This window comes from Capricornis sumatraensis, chromosome X (assembly GCF_032405125.1).
Source record: "Capricornis sumatraensis isolate serow.1 chromosome X, serow.2, whole genome shotgun sequence".
In the NCBI taxonomy this organism is placed as follows: Eukaryota; Metazoa; Chordata; class Mammalia; order Artiodactyla; family Bovidae; genus Capricornis; species Capricornis sumatraensis.
In genome coordinates, this window is record NC_091092.1 from 141,073,606 (window position 1) to 141,092,604 (window position 18,999).

Here is an 18,999-nt window from a genome sequence, read left to right on the forward strand (position 1 = left end):
CCACTCGAGACGAGGCCTGACTCCCCTGGGGAGACTCCAGAAGTACCCAAAGATCCATGTCAGCCCCTGAGAGGAATCATCGGTTCCGGCCCTGACTCCACACAAGGTTTTTGGCCCCGGTATCGACGGGAGAGGAATCCCGAGAGGCCCCCTAGCAACTCGCATGGGGACTGGCCTCTCCTGAGGCCACCAGGGCGGGTCCCTGAGGTCCCCGTCGTAACTCGAGAACACCTGTCGCAACTCGAGAAAATCCAGGAAGTTCTCCCTTCCAGGCGAGATGAGGCCTATTTCCGATGAGGCGTCTGGAGACTAATGACACCTCACCTCTGGAACTTCGAAAGGGTCTTTCACACCCTTGCTGCAACTCAGAAGTTCACCGCCATACCCGTCTCCACTCGAGAGGAAGCACGATGGTCCCGCCCACATCCAGAGGAGCCCCGTTTCCCCCTCGTAGCTCGAGATGTGGGATCCTTTCCCTGCTTTCAACGGGAAAGAATTCCCGGCGTTCCCGTCGCATCTCAAGAGGAGGCACTCTCAACAGGCAAGGCGAGAGGAACTCCATGGTCGTACCACCATTCTAAGAGACCCCAGATGTCTCAGTCCATTCCAGAGGAACCTCTTTGCCCTGCACTGGCTCATCTTTCACGCCGAGGATCGACTCACACCACGGTGGCACGTGGGACAGCCCTGTGGGAAAGCCTCGAGGGAAAGCCTCGAGGGAAAACACAGATCCTTTGATCCACGCGACGGGAAGTGTGACATTGCTGCTACAGCCCGGAAGGAAAGCGCACGTGCATGCCCCCACTCGAGACGAGGCCTGACTCCCCTGCGGAGACTCCATAAGTACCCACAGGTCCATGTCAGACCCTGAGAGGAATCCTCGGTTCCGGCCCTGACTCCACAAAAGGTTTTTGGCCCCGGTAAGGACGGGAGAGGAATCCCGAGAGGCCCCCTAGCAACTCGCATGGGGAATGGCCTTTCCTGAGGCCACCAGGGCGGGTCCCTGAGGTCCCCATCTTAACTCGAGAACACCTGCCGCAACTCGAGAAAATCCAGGAAGTTCTCCCTTCCAGGCGAGATGAGGCCTATTTCCGATGAGGCGTCTGGAGACTAATGACACCTAACCTCTGGAACTTCGAAAGGGTCTTTCACACCCTGGTTGCAAATCAAGAATTTCACCGTCATACCCGTCTCCACCCGAGAGGAAACACGATGGTCCCGCCCACATCCGAGGAGCCCCGTTTCCCCCTCGTATCTCGAGATGAGGGATCCTTTCCCTGCTTTCAACGGAAAGAATTCCCGGCGTTCACGTCGCATCTCAAGAGGAGGCACTCTCAACAGGAAAGGTGAGAGGAACTCCATGGTCGAGCCACCATGCCAAGAGTCCCCCAGATGTCTCAGTCCATTCCAGAGGAACCTCTTTGCCCGGCACTGGCTCATCTTTCACGCCGAGGATCCACTCACACCACGGTGGCACGTGGGACAGCCCTGTGGGAAAGCCTCCAGGGAAAGCCTCGAGGGAATACCACAGATCCTTTGATCCACGCGACGGGAAGCGTGACATTGCTGCTACAGCCTGGAAGGAAAGCGCACGTGCATGCCCCCACTCGAGACGAGGCCTGACTCCCTTGGGGAGACTCCAGATGTACCCAAAGATCCATGTCAGCCCCTGAGAGGAATCCTCGGTTCCGGCCCTGACTCCACAAAAGGTTTTTGGCCCCGGTATCGACGGGAGAGGAATCCCGAGAGGCCCCCTAGCAACTCGCATGGGGACTGGCCTTTCCTGAGGCCACCAGGGCGGGTGCCTGAGGTCCCCGTCGTAACTCGAGAACACCTGCCGCAACTCGAGAAAATCCAGGAAGTTCTCCCTTCCAGGCGAAATGAGGCCTATTTCCGATGAGGCTTCTGGAGACTAATGACACCTAATCTCTGGAACTTCGAAAGGGTCTTTCACACCCTTGCTGCAACTCAAGAAGTTCACCGCCATACCCGTCTCCACTCGAGAGGAAGCACGATGGTCCCGCCCACATCCAGAGGAGCCCCGTTTCCCCCTCGTAGCTCGAGATGAGGGATCCTTTCCCTGCTTTCAACGGGAAAGAATTCCCGGCGTTCCCGTCGCATCTCAAGAGGAGGCACTCTCAACAGGAAAGGCGAGAGGAACTCCATGGTCGTAACACCATGCCAAGAGTCCCCCAGATGTCTCAGTCCAGTCCAGAGGAACCTCTTTGCCCTGCACTGGCTCATCTTTCATGCCGAGGATCGACTCACACCACGGTGGCACGTGGGACAGCCCTGTGGGAAAGCCTCGAGGGAAAGCCTCGAGGGAAAACCACAGATCCTTTGATCCACGCGACGGGAAGCGTGACATTGCTGCTACAGCCTGGAAGGAAAGCGCACGTGCATGCCCCCACTCACGACGTGGCCTGACTCCCCTGGGGAGACTCCAGAAGTACCCAAAGATCCATGTCAGCCCCTGAGAGGAATCCTCGGTTCCGGCCCTGATTCCACACAAGGTTTTTGGCCCCGGTATCGACGGGAGAGGAATCCCGAGAGGCCCCCTAGCAACTCGCATGGGGACTGGCCTCTCCTGAGGCCACCAGGGCGGGTCCCTGAGGTCCCCGTCGTAACTCGAGAACACCTGCCGCAACTCGAGAAAATCCAGGAAGATCTCCCTTCCAGGCGAGATGAGGCCTATTTCCGATGAGGCGTCTGGAGACTAATGACACCTCACCTCTGGAACTTCGAAAGGGTCTTTCACACCCTTGCTGCAACTCAAGAAGTTCACCGCCATACCCGTCTCCACTCGAGAGGAAGCACGATGGTCCCGCCCACATCCAGAGGAGCCCCGTTTCCCTCTCGTAGCTCGAGATGAGGGATCCTTTCCCTGCTTTCAACGGGAAAGAATTCCCGGCATTCCCGTCGCATTTCAAGAGGAGGCACTCTCAACAGGAAAGGCGAGAGGAACTCCATGGTCGTACCACCATGCCAAGAGTCCCCCAGATGTCTCAGTCCATTCCAGAGGAACCTCTTTGCCCTGCACTGGCTCATCTTTCACGCCGAGGATCGACTCACACCACGGTGGCACGTGGGACAGCCCTGTGGGAAAGCCTCGAGGGAAAGCCTCGAGGGAAAATTTCAGATCCTTTGATCCACGCGACGGGAAGGGTGACATTGCTGCTACAGCCTGGAAGGAAAGCGCACGTGCATGCCCCCACTCGAGACGAGGCCTGACTCCCCTGGGGAGACTCCAGAAGTACCCAAAGATCCATGTCAGCCCGTGAGAGGAATCCTCAGTTCCGGCCCTGACTCCACACAAGGTTTTTGGCCCCGGTATCGACGGGAGAGGAATCCCGAGAGGCCCCCTAGCAACTCGCATGGGGACTGGCCTCTCCTGAGGCCACCAGGGCGGGTCCCTGAGGTCCCCGTCGTAACTCGAGAACACCTGCCGCAACTCGAGAAAAACCAGGAAGTTCTCCCTTCCAGGCGAGATGAGGCCTATTTCCGATGAGGCGTCTGGAGACTAATGACACCTAACCTCTGGAAATTCGAAAGGGTCTTTCACACCCTTGCTGCAACTCAAGAAGTTCACCGCCATACCCGTCTCCACTCGAGAGGAAGCACGATGGTCCCGCCCACATCCAGAGGAGCCCCGTTTCCCGCTCGTAGCTCGAGATGAGGGATCCTTTCCCTGCTTTCAACGGGAAAGAATTCCCGTCGTTCCCGTCGCATCTCAAGAGGAGGCACTCTCAACAGGAAAGGCGAGAGGAACTCCATGGTCGTACCACCATGCCAAGAGTCCCCCAGATGTCTCAGTCCATTCCAGAGGAACCTCTTTGCCCGGCACTGGCTCATCTTTCACGCCGAGGATCGACTCACACCACGGTGGCACGTGGGACAGCCCTGTGGGAAAGCCTCGAGGGAAAGCCTCGAGGGAAAACCACAGATCCTTTGATCCACGCGATGGGAAGCGTGACATTGCTGCTACAGCCTGGAAGGAAAGCGCACGTGCATGCCCCCACTCGAGACGAGGCCTGACTCCCCTGGGGAGACTCCAGAAGTACCCAAAGATCCATGTCAGCCCCTGAGAGGAATCCTCGGTTCCGGCCCTGACTCCACACAAGGTTTTTGGCCCCGGTATCGACGGGAGAGGAATCCCGAGAGGCCCCCTAGCAACTCGCATGGGGACTGGCCTCTCCTGAGGCCACCAGGGCGGGTCCCTGGGGTCCCCGTCGTAACTGGAGAACACCTGCCGCAACTCGAGAAAATCCAGGAAGTTCTCCCTTCCAGGCGAGATGAGGCCTATTTCCGATGAGGCGTCTGGAGACTAATGACACCTCACCTCTGGAACTTCGAAAGGGTCTTTCACACCCTTGCTGCAACTCAGAAGTTCACCGCCATACCCGTCTCCACTCGAAAGGAAGCACGATGGTCCCGCCCACATCCAGAGGAGCCCCGTTTCCCCCTCGTAGCTCGAGATGAGGGATCCTTTCCCTGCTTTCAACGGGAAAGAATTCCTGGCGTTCCCATCGCATCTCAAAAGGAGGCACTCTCAACAGGAAAGGCGGGAGGAACTACATGGTCGTACCACCATGCCAAGAGTCCCCCATATGTCTCAGTCCATTCCAGAGGAACCTCTTTGCCCTGCACTGGCTCATCTTTCACTCGAGGATCGACTCACACCACGGTGGAACGTGGGACAGCCCTGTGGGAAAGCCTCGAGGGAAAGCCTCGAGGGAAAACTTCAGATCCTTTGATCCACGCGACGGGAAGCGTGACATTGCTGCTACAGCCTGGAAGGAAAGCGCACGTGCATGCCCCCACTCGAGACGAGGCCTGACTCCCCTGGGGAGACTCCAGAAGTACCCAAAGATCCATGTCAGCCCCTGAGAGGAATCCTCGGTTCCGGCCCTGACTCCACACAAGGTTTTTGGCCCCGGTATCGACGGGAGAGGAATCCCGAGAGGCCCCCTAGCAACTCGCATGGGGACTGGACTCTCCTGAGGCCACCAGGGCGGGTCCCTGAGGTCCCCGTCGTAACTCGAGAACACCTGCCGCAACTCGAGAAAATCCAGGAAGTTCTCCCTTCCAGGCGAGATGAGTCCTATTTCCGATGAGGCGTCTGGAGACTAATGACACCTCAACTCTGGAACTTCGAAAGGGTCGTTCACACCCTTGCTGCAACTCAAGAAGTTCACCGCCATACCCGTCTCCACTCGAGAGGATGCACGATGGTCCCGCCCACATCCAGAGGAGCCCCGTTTCCCCCTCGTAGCTCGAGATGAGGGATCCTTTCCCTGCTTTCAACGGGAAAGTATTCCCGGCGTTCCCATTACATCTCAAGAGGAGGCACTCTCAACAGGAAAGGCGAGAGGAACTCCATGGTCGTACCACCATGCCAAGAGTCCCCCAGATGTCTCAGTCCATTCCAGAGGAACCTCTTTGCCCTGCACTGGCTCATCTTTCACGCCGAGGATCGACTCACACCACGGTGGTACGTGGGACAGCCCTGTGGGAAAGCCTCGAGGGAAAGCCTCGAGGGAAAACCGCAGATCCTTTGATCCACGCGACGGGAAGCGTGACATTGCTGCTACAGCCTGGAAGGAAAGCGCACGTGCATGCCCCCACTCGAGACGAGGCCTGACTCCCCTGGGGAGACTCCAGAAGTACCCAAAGATCCATGTCAGCCCCTGAAAGGAATCCTCGGTTCCGGCCCTGACTCCACACAAGGTTTTTGGCCCCGGTATCGACGGGAGAGGAATCCCGAGAGGCCCCCTAGCAACTCGCATGGGGACTGGCCTCTCCTGAGGCCACCAGGACGGGTCCCTGAGGTCCCCATCATAACTCGAGAACACTTGCCGCAACTCGAGAAATCCAGGAAGTTCTCCCTTCCAGGCGAGATGAGGCCTATTTCCGATGAGGCGTCTGGAGACTAATGACACCTCAACTCTGGAAATTCGAAAGGGTCTTTCACACCCTTGCTGCAACTCAAGAAATTCACCGCCATACCCTTCTCCACTCGAGAGGAAGCACGATGGTCACGCCCACATCCAGAGGATCCCCGTTTCCCCCACGTAGCTCGAGATGAGGGATTCTTTCCCTGCTTTCAACGGGAAAGAATTCCCGGCGTTCCCGTCGCATCTCAAGAGGAGGCACTCTCAACAAGAAAGGCAAGAGGAACTCCATGGTCGTACCACCATGCCAAGAGTCCCCCAGATGTCTCAGTCCATTCCGGAGGAACCTCTTTGCCCTGCACTGGCTCATCTTTCACGCCGAGGATCGACTCACACCACGGTGTCACGTGGGACAGCCCTGTGGGAAAGCCTCGAGGGAAAGCCTCGAGGGAAAACCGCAGATCCTTTGATCCACGCGACGGGAAGCGTGACATTGCTGCTACAGCCTGGAAGGAAAGCGCACGTGCATGCCCCCACTCGAGACGAGGCCTGACTCCCCTGGGGAGACTCCAGAAGTACCCAAAGATCCATGTCAGCCCCTGAGAGGAATCCTCGGTTCCAGCCCTGACTCCACACAAGGTTTTTGGCCCCGGTATCGACGGGAGAGGAATCCCGAGAGGCCCCCTAGCAACTCGCATGGGGACTTGCCTCTCCTGAGGCCACCAGGGCGGGTCCCTGAGGTCCCCGTCATAACTCGAGAACACCTGCAGCAACTCGAGAAAATCCAGGAAGTTCTCCCTTCCAGGCGAGATGAGGCCTATTTCCGATGAGGCGTCTGGAGACTAATGACACCTAAGCTCTGGAACTTCGAAAGGGTCATTCACACCCTTGCTGCAAATCAAAAAATTCACCGCCATACCCTTCTCCACTCGAGAGGAAGCACGATGGTCCCGCCCACATCCAGAGGAGCCCCGTTTCCCCCTCGTAGCTCCAGATGAGGGATTCTTTCCCTGCTTACAACGGGAAAGAATTCCAGGCGTTCCCGTCGCATCTCAAGCGGAGGCACTCTCAACAAGAAAGGCAAAAGGAACTCCATGGTCGTACCACCATGCCAAGAGTCCCCCAGATGTCTCAGTCCATTCCGGAGAAACCTCTTTGCCCTGCACTGGCTCATCTTTCACGCCGAGGATCGACTCACACCACGGTGGCACGTGGGACAGCCCTGTGGGAAAGCCTCGAGGGACAGCCTCGAGGGAAAACCGCAGATCCTTTGATCCACGCGATGGGAAGCGTGACATTGCTGCTACAGCCTGGAAGGAAAGCGCACGTGCATGCCCCCACTCGAGACGAGGCCTGACTCCCCTGGGGAGACTCCAGAAGTACCCAAAGATCCATGTCAGCCCCTGAAAGGAATCCTCGGTTCCGGCCCTGATTCCACACAAGGTTTTTGGCCCCGGTATCGACGGGAGAGGAATCCCGAGAGGACCCCTAGCAACTCGCATGGGGACTGGCCTCTCCTGAGGCCACCAGGGCGGGTCCCTGAGGTCCCCGTCATAACTCGAGAACACTTGCCGCAACTCGAGAAATCCAGGAAGTTCTCCCTTCCAGGCGAGATGAGGCCTATTTCCGATGAGGCGTCTGGAGACTAATGACACCTAAGCTCTGGAACTTCGAAAGGGTCTTTCACACCCTTGCTGCAACTCAAGAAATTCACCGCCATACTCTTCTCCACTCGAGAGGAAGCACGATGGTCACGCCCACATCCAGAGGAGCCCCGTTTCCCCCACGTAGCTCGAGATGAGGGATTCTTTCCCTGCTTTCAACGGGAAAGAATTCCCGGCGTTCCCGTCGCATCTCAAGAGGAGGCACTCTCAACAAGAAAGGCAAGAGGAACTCCATGGTCGTACCACCATGCCAAGAGTCCCCCAGATGTCTCAGTCCATTCCGGAGGAACCTCTTTGCCCTGCACTGGCTCATCTTTCACGCCGAGGATCGACTCACACCACGGTGGCACGTGGGACAGCCCTGTGGGAAAGCCTCGAGGGAAAGCCTCGAGGGAAAACCACAGATCCTTTGATCCACGCGACGGGAAGCGTGACATTGCTGCTACAGCCTGGAAGGAAAGCGCACGTGCATGCCCCCACTCGAGACGAGGCCTGACTCCCCTGGGGAGACTCCAGAAGTACCCAAAGATCCATGTCAGCCCCTGAGAGGAATCCTCGGTTCCGGCCCTGATTCCACACAAGGTTTTTGGCCCCGGTATCGACGGGAGAGGAATCCCGAGAGGCCCCCTAGCAACTCGCATGGGGACTGGCCTCTCCTGAGGCCACCAGGGCGGGTCCCTGAGGTCCCCGTCGTAACTCGAGAACACCTGCCGCAACTCGAGAAAATCCAGGAAGTTCTCCCTTCCAGGCGAGATGAGGCCTATTTCCGATGAGGCGTCTGGAGACTAATGACACCTAACCTCTGGAACTTCGAAAGGGTCTTTCACACCCTTGCTGCAACTCAAGAAGTTCACCGCCATACCCGTCTCCACTCGAGAGGAAGCACGATGGTCCCGCCCACATCCAGAGGAGCCCCGTTTCCCCCTCGTAGCTCGAGATGAGGGATCCTTTCCCTGCTTTCAACGGGAAATTATTCCCGGCGTTCCCATCACATCTCAAGAGGAGGCACTCTCAACAGGAAAGGCGAGAGGAACTCCATGGTCGTACCACCATGCCAAAAGTCCCCCAGATGTCTCAGTCCATTCGAGAGGATCCTCTTTGCCCTGCACTGGCTCATCTTTCACGCCGAGGATCGACTCACACCACGGTGGCACGTGGGACAGCCCTGTGGGAAAGCCTCGAGGGAAAGCCTCGAGGGAAAACCGCAGATCCTTTGATCCACGAGACGGGAAGCGTGACATTGCTGCTACAGCCTGGAAGGAAAGCGCACGTGCATGCCCCCACTCGAGACGAGGCCTGACTCCCCTGGGGAGACTCCAGAAGTACCCAAAGATCCATGTCAGCCCCTGAGAGGAATCCTCGGTTCCAGTCCTGACTCCACACAAGGTTTTTGGCCCCGGTATCGACGGGAGAGGAATCCCGAGAGGCCCCCTAGCAACTCGCATGGGGACTGGCCTCTCCTGACGCCACCAGGGCGGGTCCCTGAGGTCCCCGTCATAACTCGAGTACACCTGCCGCAACTCGAGAAAATCCAGGAAGTTCTCCCTTCCAGGCGAGATGAGGCCTATTTCCGATGAGGCGTCTGGAGACTAATGACACCTAAGCTCTGGAACTTCGAAAGGGTCTTTCACACCCTTGCTGCAACTCAAGAAATTCACCGCCATACCCTTCTCCACTCGAGAGGAAGCACGATGGTCACGCCCACATCCAGAGGAGCCCCGTTTCCCCCTCGTAGCTCGAGATGAGGGATTCTTTCCCTGCTTACAACGGGAAAGAATTCCAGGCGTTCCCGTCGCATCTCAAGCGGAGGCACTCTCAACAAGAAAGGCAAAAGGAACTCCATGGTCGTACCACCATGCCAAGAGCCCCCAGATGTCTCAGTCCATTCCGGAGGAACCTCTTTGCCCTGCACTGGCTCATCTTTCACGCCGAGGATCGACTCACACCACGGTGGCACGTGGGACAGCCCTGTGGGAAAACCTCGAGGGACAGCCTCGAGGGAAAACCACAGATCCTTTGATCCACGCGACGGGAAGCGTGACATTGCTGCTACAGGCTGGAAGGAAAGCGCACGTGCATGCCCCCACTCGAGACGAGGCATGACTCCCCTGGGGAGACTCCAGAAGTACCCAAAGATCCATGTCAGCCCGTGAGAAGAATCCTCGGTTCCGGCCCTGACTCCACACAAGGTTTTTGGCCCCGGTATCGACGGGAGAGGAATCCCGAGAGGCCCCCTAGCAACTCGCATGGGGACTGGCCTCTCCTGAGGCCACCAGGGCGGGTCCCTGAGATCCCCGTCGTAACTCGAGAACACCTGCCGCAACTCGAGAAAATCCAGGAAGTTCTCCCTTCCAGGCGAGATGAGGCCTATTTCCGATGAGGCGTCTGGAGACTAATGACACCTAACCTCTGGAACTTCGAAAGGGTCTTTCACACCCTTGCTGCAACTCAAGAAGTTCACCGCCATACCCGTCTCCACTCGAGAGGAAGCACGGTGATCCCGCCCACATCCAGAGGAGCCCCGTTTCCCCCTCGTAGCTCGAGATGAGGGATCCTTTCCCTGCTTTCAACGGGAAAGTATTCCCGGCGTTCCCATCACATCTCAAGAGGAGGCACTCTCAACAGGAAAGGCGAGAGGAACTCCATGGTCGTACCACCATGCCAAGAGTCCCCCAGATGTCTCAGTCCATTCCAGAGGAACCTCTTTGCCCTGCACTGGCTCATCTTTCACGCCGAGGATCGACTCACACTACGGTGGCACGTGGGACAGCCCTGTGGGAAAGCCTCGAGGGAAAGCCTCGAGGGAAAACCACAGATCCTTTGATCCACGCGACGGGAAGCGTGACATTGCTGCTACAGCCTGGAAGGAAAGCGCATGTGCATGCCCCCACTCGAGACGAGGCCTGACTCCCCTGGGGAGACTCCAGAAGTACCCAAAGATCCATGTCAGCCCCTGAGAGGAATCCTCGGTTCCGGCCCTGACTCCACACAAGGATTTTGGCCCCGGTATCGACGGGAGAGGAATCCCGAGAGGACCCCTAGCAACTCGCATGGGGACTGGCCTCTCCTGAGGCCACCAGGGCGGGTCCCTGAGGTCCCCGTCGTAACTCGAGAACACCTGTCGCAACTCGAGAAAATCCAGGAAGTTCTCCCTTCCAGGCGAGATGAGGCCTATTTCCGATGAGGCGTCTGGAGACTAATGACACCTCACCTCTGGAACTTCGAAAGGGTCTTTCACACCCTTGCTGCAACTCAGAAGTTCACCGCCATACCCGTCTCCACTCGAGAGGAAGCACGATGGTCCAGCCCACATCCAGAGGAGCCCCGTTTCCCCCTCGTAGCTCGAGATGAGGCATCCTTTCCCTGCTTTCAACGGGAAAGTATTCCTGGCGTTCCCGTCGCATCTCAAGAGGAGGCACTCTCAACAGGAAAGGCGAGAGGAACTCCATGGTCGTACCACCATGCCAAGAGTCCCCCAGATGTCTCAGTCCATTCCAGAGGAACCTCTTTGCCCTGCACTGGCTCATCTTTCATGCCGAGGATCGACTCACACCACGGTGGCACGTGGGACAGCCCTGTGGGAAAGCCTCGAGGGAAAGCCTCGAGGGAAAACCACAGATCCTTTGATCCACGCGACGGGAAGTGTGACATTGCTGCTACAGCCTGGAAGGAAAGCGCACGTGCATGCCCCCACTCGAGACGTGGCCTGACTCCCCTGGGGAGACTCCAGAAGTACCCAAAGATCCATGTCAGCCCCTGAGAGGAATCCTCGGTTCCGGCCCTGATTCCACACAAGGTTTTTGGCCCCGGTATCGACGGGAGAGGAATCCCGAGAGGCCCCCTAGCAACTCGCATGGGGACTGGCCTCTCCTGAGGCCACCAGGGCGGGTCCCTGAGGTCCCCGTCGTAACTCGAGAACACCTGCCGCAACTCGAGAAAATCCAGGAAGATCTCCCTTCCAGGCGAGATGAGGCCTATTTCCGATGAGGCGTCTGGAGACTAATGACACCTCACCTCTGGAACTTCGAAAGGGTCTTTCACACCCTTGCTGCAACTCAAGAAGTTCACCGCCATACCCGTCTCCACTCGAGAGGAAGCACGATGGTCCCGCCCACATCCAGAGGAGCCCCGTTTCCCTCTCGTAGCTCGAGATGAGGGATCCTTTCCCTGCTTTCAACGGGAAAGAATTCCCGGCATTCCCGTCGCATTTCAAGAGGAGGCACTCTCAACAGGAAAGGCGAGAGGAACTCCATGGTCGTACCACCATGCCAAGAGTCCCCCAGATGTCTCAGTCCATTCCAGAGGAACCTCTTTGCCCTGCACTGGCTCATCTTTCACGCCGAGGATCGACTCACACCACGGTGGCACGTGGGACAGCCCTGTGGGAAAGCCTCGAGGGAAAGCCTCGAGGGAAAATTTCAGATCCTTTGATCCACGCGACGGGAAGGGTGACATTGCTGCTACAGCCTGGAAGGAAAGCGCACGTGCATGCCCCCACTCGAGACGAGGCCTGACTCCCCTGGGGAGACTCCAGAAGTACCCAAAGATCCATGTCAGCCCGTGAGAGGAATCCTCAGTTCCGGCCCTGACTCCACACAAGGTTTTTGGCCCCGGTATCGACGGGAGAGGAATCCCGAGAGGCCCCCTAGCAACTCGCATGGGGACTGGCCTCTCCTGAGGCCACCAGGGCGGGTCCCTGAGGTCCCCGTCGTAACTCGAGAACACCTGCCGCAACTCGAGAAAAACCAGGAAGTTCTCCCTTCCAGGCGAGATGAGGCCTATTTCCGATGAGGCGTCTGGAGACTAATGACACCTAACCTCTGGAAATTCGAAAGGGTCTTTCACACCCTTGCTGCAACTCAAGAAGTTCACCGCCATACCCGTCTCCACTCGAGAGGAAGCACGATGGTCCCGCCCACATCCAGAGGAGCCCCGTTTCCCGCTCGTAGCTCGAGATGAGGGATCCTTTCCCTGCTTTCAACGGGAAAGAATTCCCGTCGTTCCCGTCGCATCTCAAGAGGAGGCACTCTCAACAGGAAAGGCGAGAGGAACTCCATGGTCGTACCACCATGCCAAGAGTCCCCCAGATGTCTCAGTCCATTCCAGAGGAACCTCTTTGCCCGGCACTGGCTCATCTTTCACGCCGAGGATCGACTCACACCACGGTGGCACGTGGGACAGCCCTGTGGGAAAGCCTCGAGGGAAAGCCTCGAGGGAAAACCACAGATCCTTTGATCCACGCGACAGGAAGCGTGACATTGCTGCTACAGCCTGGAAGGAAAGCGCACGTGCATGCCCCCACTCGAGACGAGGCCTGACTCCCCTGGGGAGACTCCAGAAGTACCCAAAGATCCATGTCAGCCCCTGAGAGGAATCCTCGGTTCCGGCCCTGACTCCACACAAGGTTTTTGGCCCCGGTATCGACGGGAGAGGAATCCCGAGAGGCCCCCTAGCAACTCGCATGGGGACTGGCCTCTCCTGAGGCCACCAGGGCGGGTCCCTGGGGTCCCCGTCGTAACTGGAGAACACCTGCCGCAACTCGAGAAAATCCAGGAAGTTCTCCCTTCCAGGCGAGATGAGGCCTATTTCCGATGAGGCGTCTGGAGACTAATGACACCTAAGCTCTGGAACTTCGAAAGGGTCATTCACACCCTTGCTGCAAATCAAAAAATTCACCGCCATACCCTTCTCCACTCGAGAGGAAGCACGATGGTCCCGCCCACATCCAGAGGTGCCCCGTTTCCCCCTCGTAGCTCCAGATGAGGGATTCTTTCCCTGCTTACAACGGGAAAGAATTCCAGGCGTTCCCGTCGCATCTCAAGCGGAGGCACTCTCAACAAGAAAGGCAAAAGGAACTCCATGGTCGTACCACCATGCCAAGAGTCCCCCAGATGTCTCAGTCCATTCCGGAGAAACCTCTTTGCCCTGCACTGGCTCATCTTTCACGCCGAGGATCGACTCACACCACGGTGGCACGTGGGACAGCCCTGTGGGAAAGCCTCGAGGGACAGCCTCGAGGGAAAACCGCAGATCCTTTGATCCACGCGATGGGAAGCGTGACATTGCTGCTACAGCCTGGAAGGAAAGCGCACGTGCATGCCCCCACTCGAGACGAGGCCTGACTCCCCTGGGGAGACTCCAGAAGTACCCAAAGATCCATGTCAGCCCCTGAAAGGAATCCTCGGTTCCGGCCCTGACTCCACACAAGGTTTTTGGCCCCGGTATCGACGGGAGAGGAATCCCGAGAGGACCCCTAGCAACTCGCATGGGGACTGGCCTCTCCTGAGGCCACCAGGGCGGGTCCCTGAGGTCCCCGTCATAACTCGAGAACACTTGCCGCAACTCGAGAAATCCAGGAAGTTCTCCCTTCCAGGCGAGATGAGGCCTATTTCCGATGAGGCGTCTGGAGACTAATGACACCTAAGCTCTGGAACTTCGAAAGGGTCTTTCACACCCTTGCTGCAACTCAAGAAATTCACCGCCATACTCTTCTCCACTCGAGAGGAAGCACGATGGTCACGCCCACATCCAGAGGAGCCCCGTTTCCCCCACGTAGCTCGAGATGAGGGATTCTTTCCCTGCTTTCAACGGGAAAGAATTCCCGGCGTTCCCGTCGCATCTCAAGAGGAGGCACTCTCAACAAGAAAGGCAAGAGGAACTCCATGGTCGTACCACCATGCCAAGAGTCCCCCAGATGTCTCAGTCCATTCCGGAGGAACCTCTTTGCCCTGCACTGGCTCATCTTTCACGCCGAGGATCGACTCACACCACGGTGGCACGTGGGACAGCCCTGTGGGAAAGCCTCGAGGGAAAGCCTCGAGGGAAAACCACAGATCCTTTTATCCACGCGACGGGAAGCGTGACATTGCTGCTACAGCCTGGAAGGAAAGCGCACGTGCATGCCCCCACTCGAGACGAGGCCTGACTCCCCTGGGGAGACTCCAGAAGTACCCAAAGATCCATGTCAGCCCCTGAGAGGAATCCTCGGTTCCGGCCCTGATTCCACACAAGGTTTTTGGCCCCGGTATCGACGGGAGAGGAATCCCGAGAGGCCCCCTAGCAACTCGCATGGGGACTGGCCTCTCCTGAGGCCACCAGGGCGGGTCCCTGAGGTCCCCGTCGTAACTCGAGAACACCTGCCGCAACTCGAGAAAATCCAGGAAGTTCTCCCTTCCAGGCGAGATGAGGCCTATTTCCGATGAGGCGTCTGGAGACTAATGACACCTAACCTCTGGAACTTCGAAAGGGTCTTTCACACCCTTGCTGCAACTCAAGAAGTTCACCGCCATACCCGTCTCCACTCGAGAGGAAGCACGATGGTCCCGCCCACATCCAGAGGAGCCCCGTTTCCCCCTCGTAGCTCGAGATGAGGGATCCTTTCCCTGCTTTCAACGGGAAATTATTCCCGGCGTTCCCATCACATCTCAAGAGGAGGCACTCTCAACAGGAAAGGCGAGAGGAACTCCATGGTCGTACCACCATGCCAAAAGTCCCCCAGATGTCTCAGTCCATTCGAGAGGATCCTCTTTGCCCTGCACTGGCTCATCTTTCACGCCGAGGATCGACTCACACCACGGTGGCACGTGGGACAGCCCTGTGGGAAAGCCTCGAGGGAAAGCCTCGAGGGAAAACCGCAGATCCTTTGATCCACGAGACGGGAAGCGTGACATTGCTGCTACAGCCTGGAAGGAAAGCGCACGTGCATGCCCCCACTCGAGACGAGGCCTGACTCCCCTGGGGAGACTCCAGAAGTACCCAAAGATCCATGTCAGCCCCTGAGAGGAATCCTCGGTTCCAGTCCTGACTCCACACAAGGTTTTTGGCCCCGGTATCGACGGGAGAGGAATCCCGAGAGGCCCCCTAGCAACTCGCATGGGGACTGGCCTCTCCTGACGCCACCAGGGCGGGTCCCTGAGGTCCCCGTCATAACTCGAGAACACCTGCCGCAACTCGAGAAAATCCAGGAAGTTCTCCCTTCCAGGCGAGATGAGGCCTATTTCCGATGAGGCGTCTGGAGACTAATGACACCTAAGCTCTGGAACTTCGAAAGGGTCTTTCACACCCTTGCTGCAACTCAAGAAATTCACCGCCATACCCTTCTCCACTCGAGAGGAAGCACGATGGTCACGCCCACATCCAGAGGAGCCCCGTTTCCCCCTCGTAGCTCGAGATGAGGGATTCTTTCCCTGCTTACAACGGGAAAGAATTCCAGGCGTTCCCGTCGCATCTCAAGCGGAGGCACTCTCAACAAGAAAGGCAAAAGGAACTCCATGGTCGTACCACCATGCCAAGAGCCCCCAGATGTCTCAGTCCATTCCGGAGGAACCTCTTTGCCCTGCACTGGCTCATCTTTCACGCCGAGGATCGACTCACACCACGGTGGCACGTGGGACAGCCCTGTGGGAAAACCTCGAGGGACAGCCTCGAGGGAAAACCACAGATCCTTTGATCCACGTGACGGGAAGCGTGACATTGCTGCTACAGCCTGGAAGGAAAGCGCACGTGCATGCCCCCACTCGAGACGAGGCATGACTCCCCTGGGGAGACTCCAGAAGTACCCAAAGATCCATGTCAGCCCGTGAGAAGAATCCTCGGTTCCGGCCCTGACTCCACACAAGGTTTTTGGCCCCGGTATCGACGGGAGAGGAATCCCGAGAGGCCCCCTAGCAACTCGCATGGGGACTGGCCTCTCCTGAGGCCACCAGGGCGGGTCCCTGAGATCCCCGTCGTAACTCGAGAACACCTGCCGCAACTCGAGAAAATCCAGGAAGTTCTCCCTTCCAGGCGAGATGAGGCCTATTTCCGATGAGGCGTCTGGAGACTAATGACACCTAACCTCTGGAACTTCGAAAGGGTCTTTCACACCCTTGCTGCAACTCAAGAAGTTCACCGCCATACCCGTCTCCACTCGAGAGGAAGCACGGTGATCCCGCCCACATCCAGAGGAGCCCCGTTTCCCCCTCGTAGCTCGAGATGAGGGATCCTTTCCCTGCTTTCAACGGGAAAGTATTCCCGGCGTTCCCATCACATCTCAAGAGGAGGCACTCTCAACAGGAAAGGCGAGAGGAACTCCATGGTCGTACCACCATGCCAAGAGTCCCCCAGATGTCTCAGTCCATTCCAGAGGAACCTCTTTGCCCTGCACTGGCTCATCTTTCACGCCGAGGATCGACTCACACTACGGTGGCACGTGGGACAGCCCTGTGGGAAAGCCTCGAGGGAAAGCCTCGAGGGAAAACCACAGATCCTTTGATCCACGCGACGGGAAGCGTGACATTGCTGCTACAGCCTGGAAGGAAAGCGCATGTGCATGCCCCCACTCGAGACGAGGCCTGACTCCCCTGGGGAGACTCCAGAAGTACCCAAAGATCCATGTCAGCCCCTGAGAGGAATCCTCGGTTCCGGCCCTGACTCCACACAAGGATTTTGGCCCCGGTATCGACGGGAGAGGAATCCCGAGAGGACCCCTAGCAACTCGCATGGGGACTGGCCTCTCCTGAGGCCACCAGGGCGGGTCCCTGAGGTCCCCGTCGTAACTCGAGAACACCTGTCGCAACTCGAGAAAATCCAGGAAGTTCTCCCTTCCAGGCGAGATGAGGCCTATTTCCGATGAGGCGTCTGGAGACTAATGACACCTCACCTCTGGAACTTCGAAAGGGTCTTTCACACCTTTGCTGCAACTCAGAAGTTCACCGCCATACCCGTCTCCACTCGAGAGGAAGCACGATGGTCCAGCCCACATCCAGAGGAGCCCCGTTTCCCCCTCGTAGCTCGAGATGAGGCATCCTTTCCCTGCTTTCAACGGGAAAGTATTCCTGGCGTTCCCGTCGCATCTCAAGAGGAGGCACTCTCAACAGGAAAGGCGAGAGGAACTCCATGGTCGTACCACCATGCCAAGAGTCCCCCAGATGTCTCAGTCCATTCCAGAGGAACCTCTTTGCCCTGCACTGGCTCATCTTTCATGCCGAGGATCGACTCACACCACGGTGGCACGTGGGACAGCCCTGTGGGAAAGCCTCGAGGGAAAGCCTCGAGGGAAAACCACAGATCCTTTGATCCACGCGACGGGAAGTGTGACATTGCTGCTACAGCCTGGAAGGAAAGCGCACGTGCATGCCCCCACTCGAGACGTGGCCTGACTCCCCTGGGGAGACTCCAGAAGTACCCAAAGATCCATGTCAGCCCCTGAGAGGAATCCTCGGTTCCGGCCCTGATTCCACACAAGGTTTTTGGCCCCGGTATCGACGGGAGAGGAATCCCGAGAGGCCCCCTAGCAACTCGCATGGGGACTGGCCTCTCCTGAGGCCACCAGGGCGGGTCCCTGAGGTCCCCGTCGTAACTCGAGAACACCTGCCGCAACTCGAGAAAATCCAGGAAGATCTCCCTTCCAGGCGAGATGAGGCCTATTTCCGATGAGGCGTCTGGAGACTAATGACACCTCACCTCTGGAACTTCGAAAGGGTCTTTCACACCCTTGCTGCAACTCAAGAAGTTCACCGCCATACCCGTCTCCACTCGAGAGGAAGCACGATGGTCCCGCCCACATCCAGAGGAGCCCCGTTTCCCTCTCGTAGCTCGAGATGAGGGATCCTTTCCCTGCTTTCAACGGGAAAGAATTCCCGGCATTCCCGTCGCATTTCAAGAGGAGGCACTCTCAACAGGAAAGGCGAGAGGAACTCCACGGTCGTACCACCATGCCAAGAGTCCCCCAGATGTCTCAGTCCATTCCAGAGGAACCTCTTTGCCCTGCACTGGCTCATCTTTCACGCCGAGGATCGACTCACACCACGGTGGCACGTGGGACAGCCCTGTGGGAAAGCCTCGAGGGAAAGCCTCGAGGGAAAATTTCAGATCCTTTGATCCACGCGACGGGAAGGGTGACATTGCTGCTACAGCCTGGAAGGAAAGCGCACGTGCATGCCCCCACTCGAGACGAGGCCTGACTCCCCTGGGGAGACTCCAGAAGTACCCAAAGATCCATGTCAGCCCGTGAGAGGAATCCTCAGTTCCGGCCCTGACTCCACACAAGGTTTTTGGCCCCGGTATCGACGGGAGAGGAATCCCGAGAGGCCCCCTAGCAACTCGCATGGGGACTGGCCTCTCCTGAGGCCACCAGGGCGGGTCCCTGAGGTCCCCGTCGTAACTCGAGAACACCTGCCGCAACTCGAGAAAAACCAGGAAGTTCTCCCTTCCAGGCGAGATGAGGCCTATTTCCGATGAGGCGTCTGGAGACTAATGACACCTAACCTCTGGAAATTCGAAAGGGTCTTTCACACCCTTGCTGCAACTCAAGAAGTTCACCGCCATACCCGTCTCCACTCGAGAGGAAGCACGATGGTCCCGCCCACATCCAGAGGAGCCCCGTTTCCCGCTCGTAGCTCGAGATGAGGGATCCTTTCCCTGCTTTCAACGGGAAAGAATTCCCGTCGTTCCCGTCGCATCTC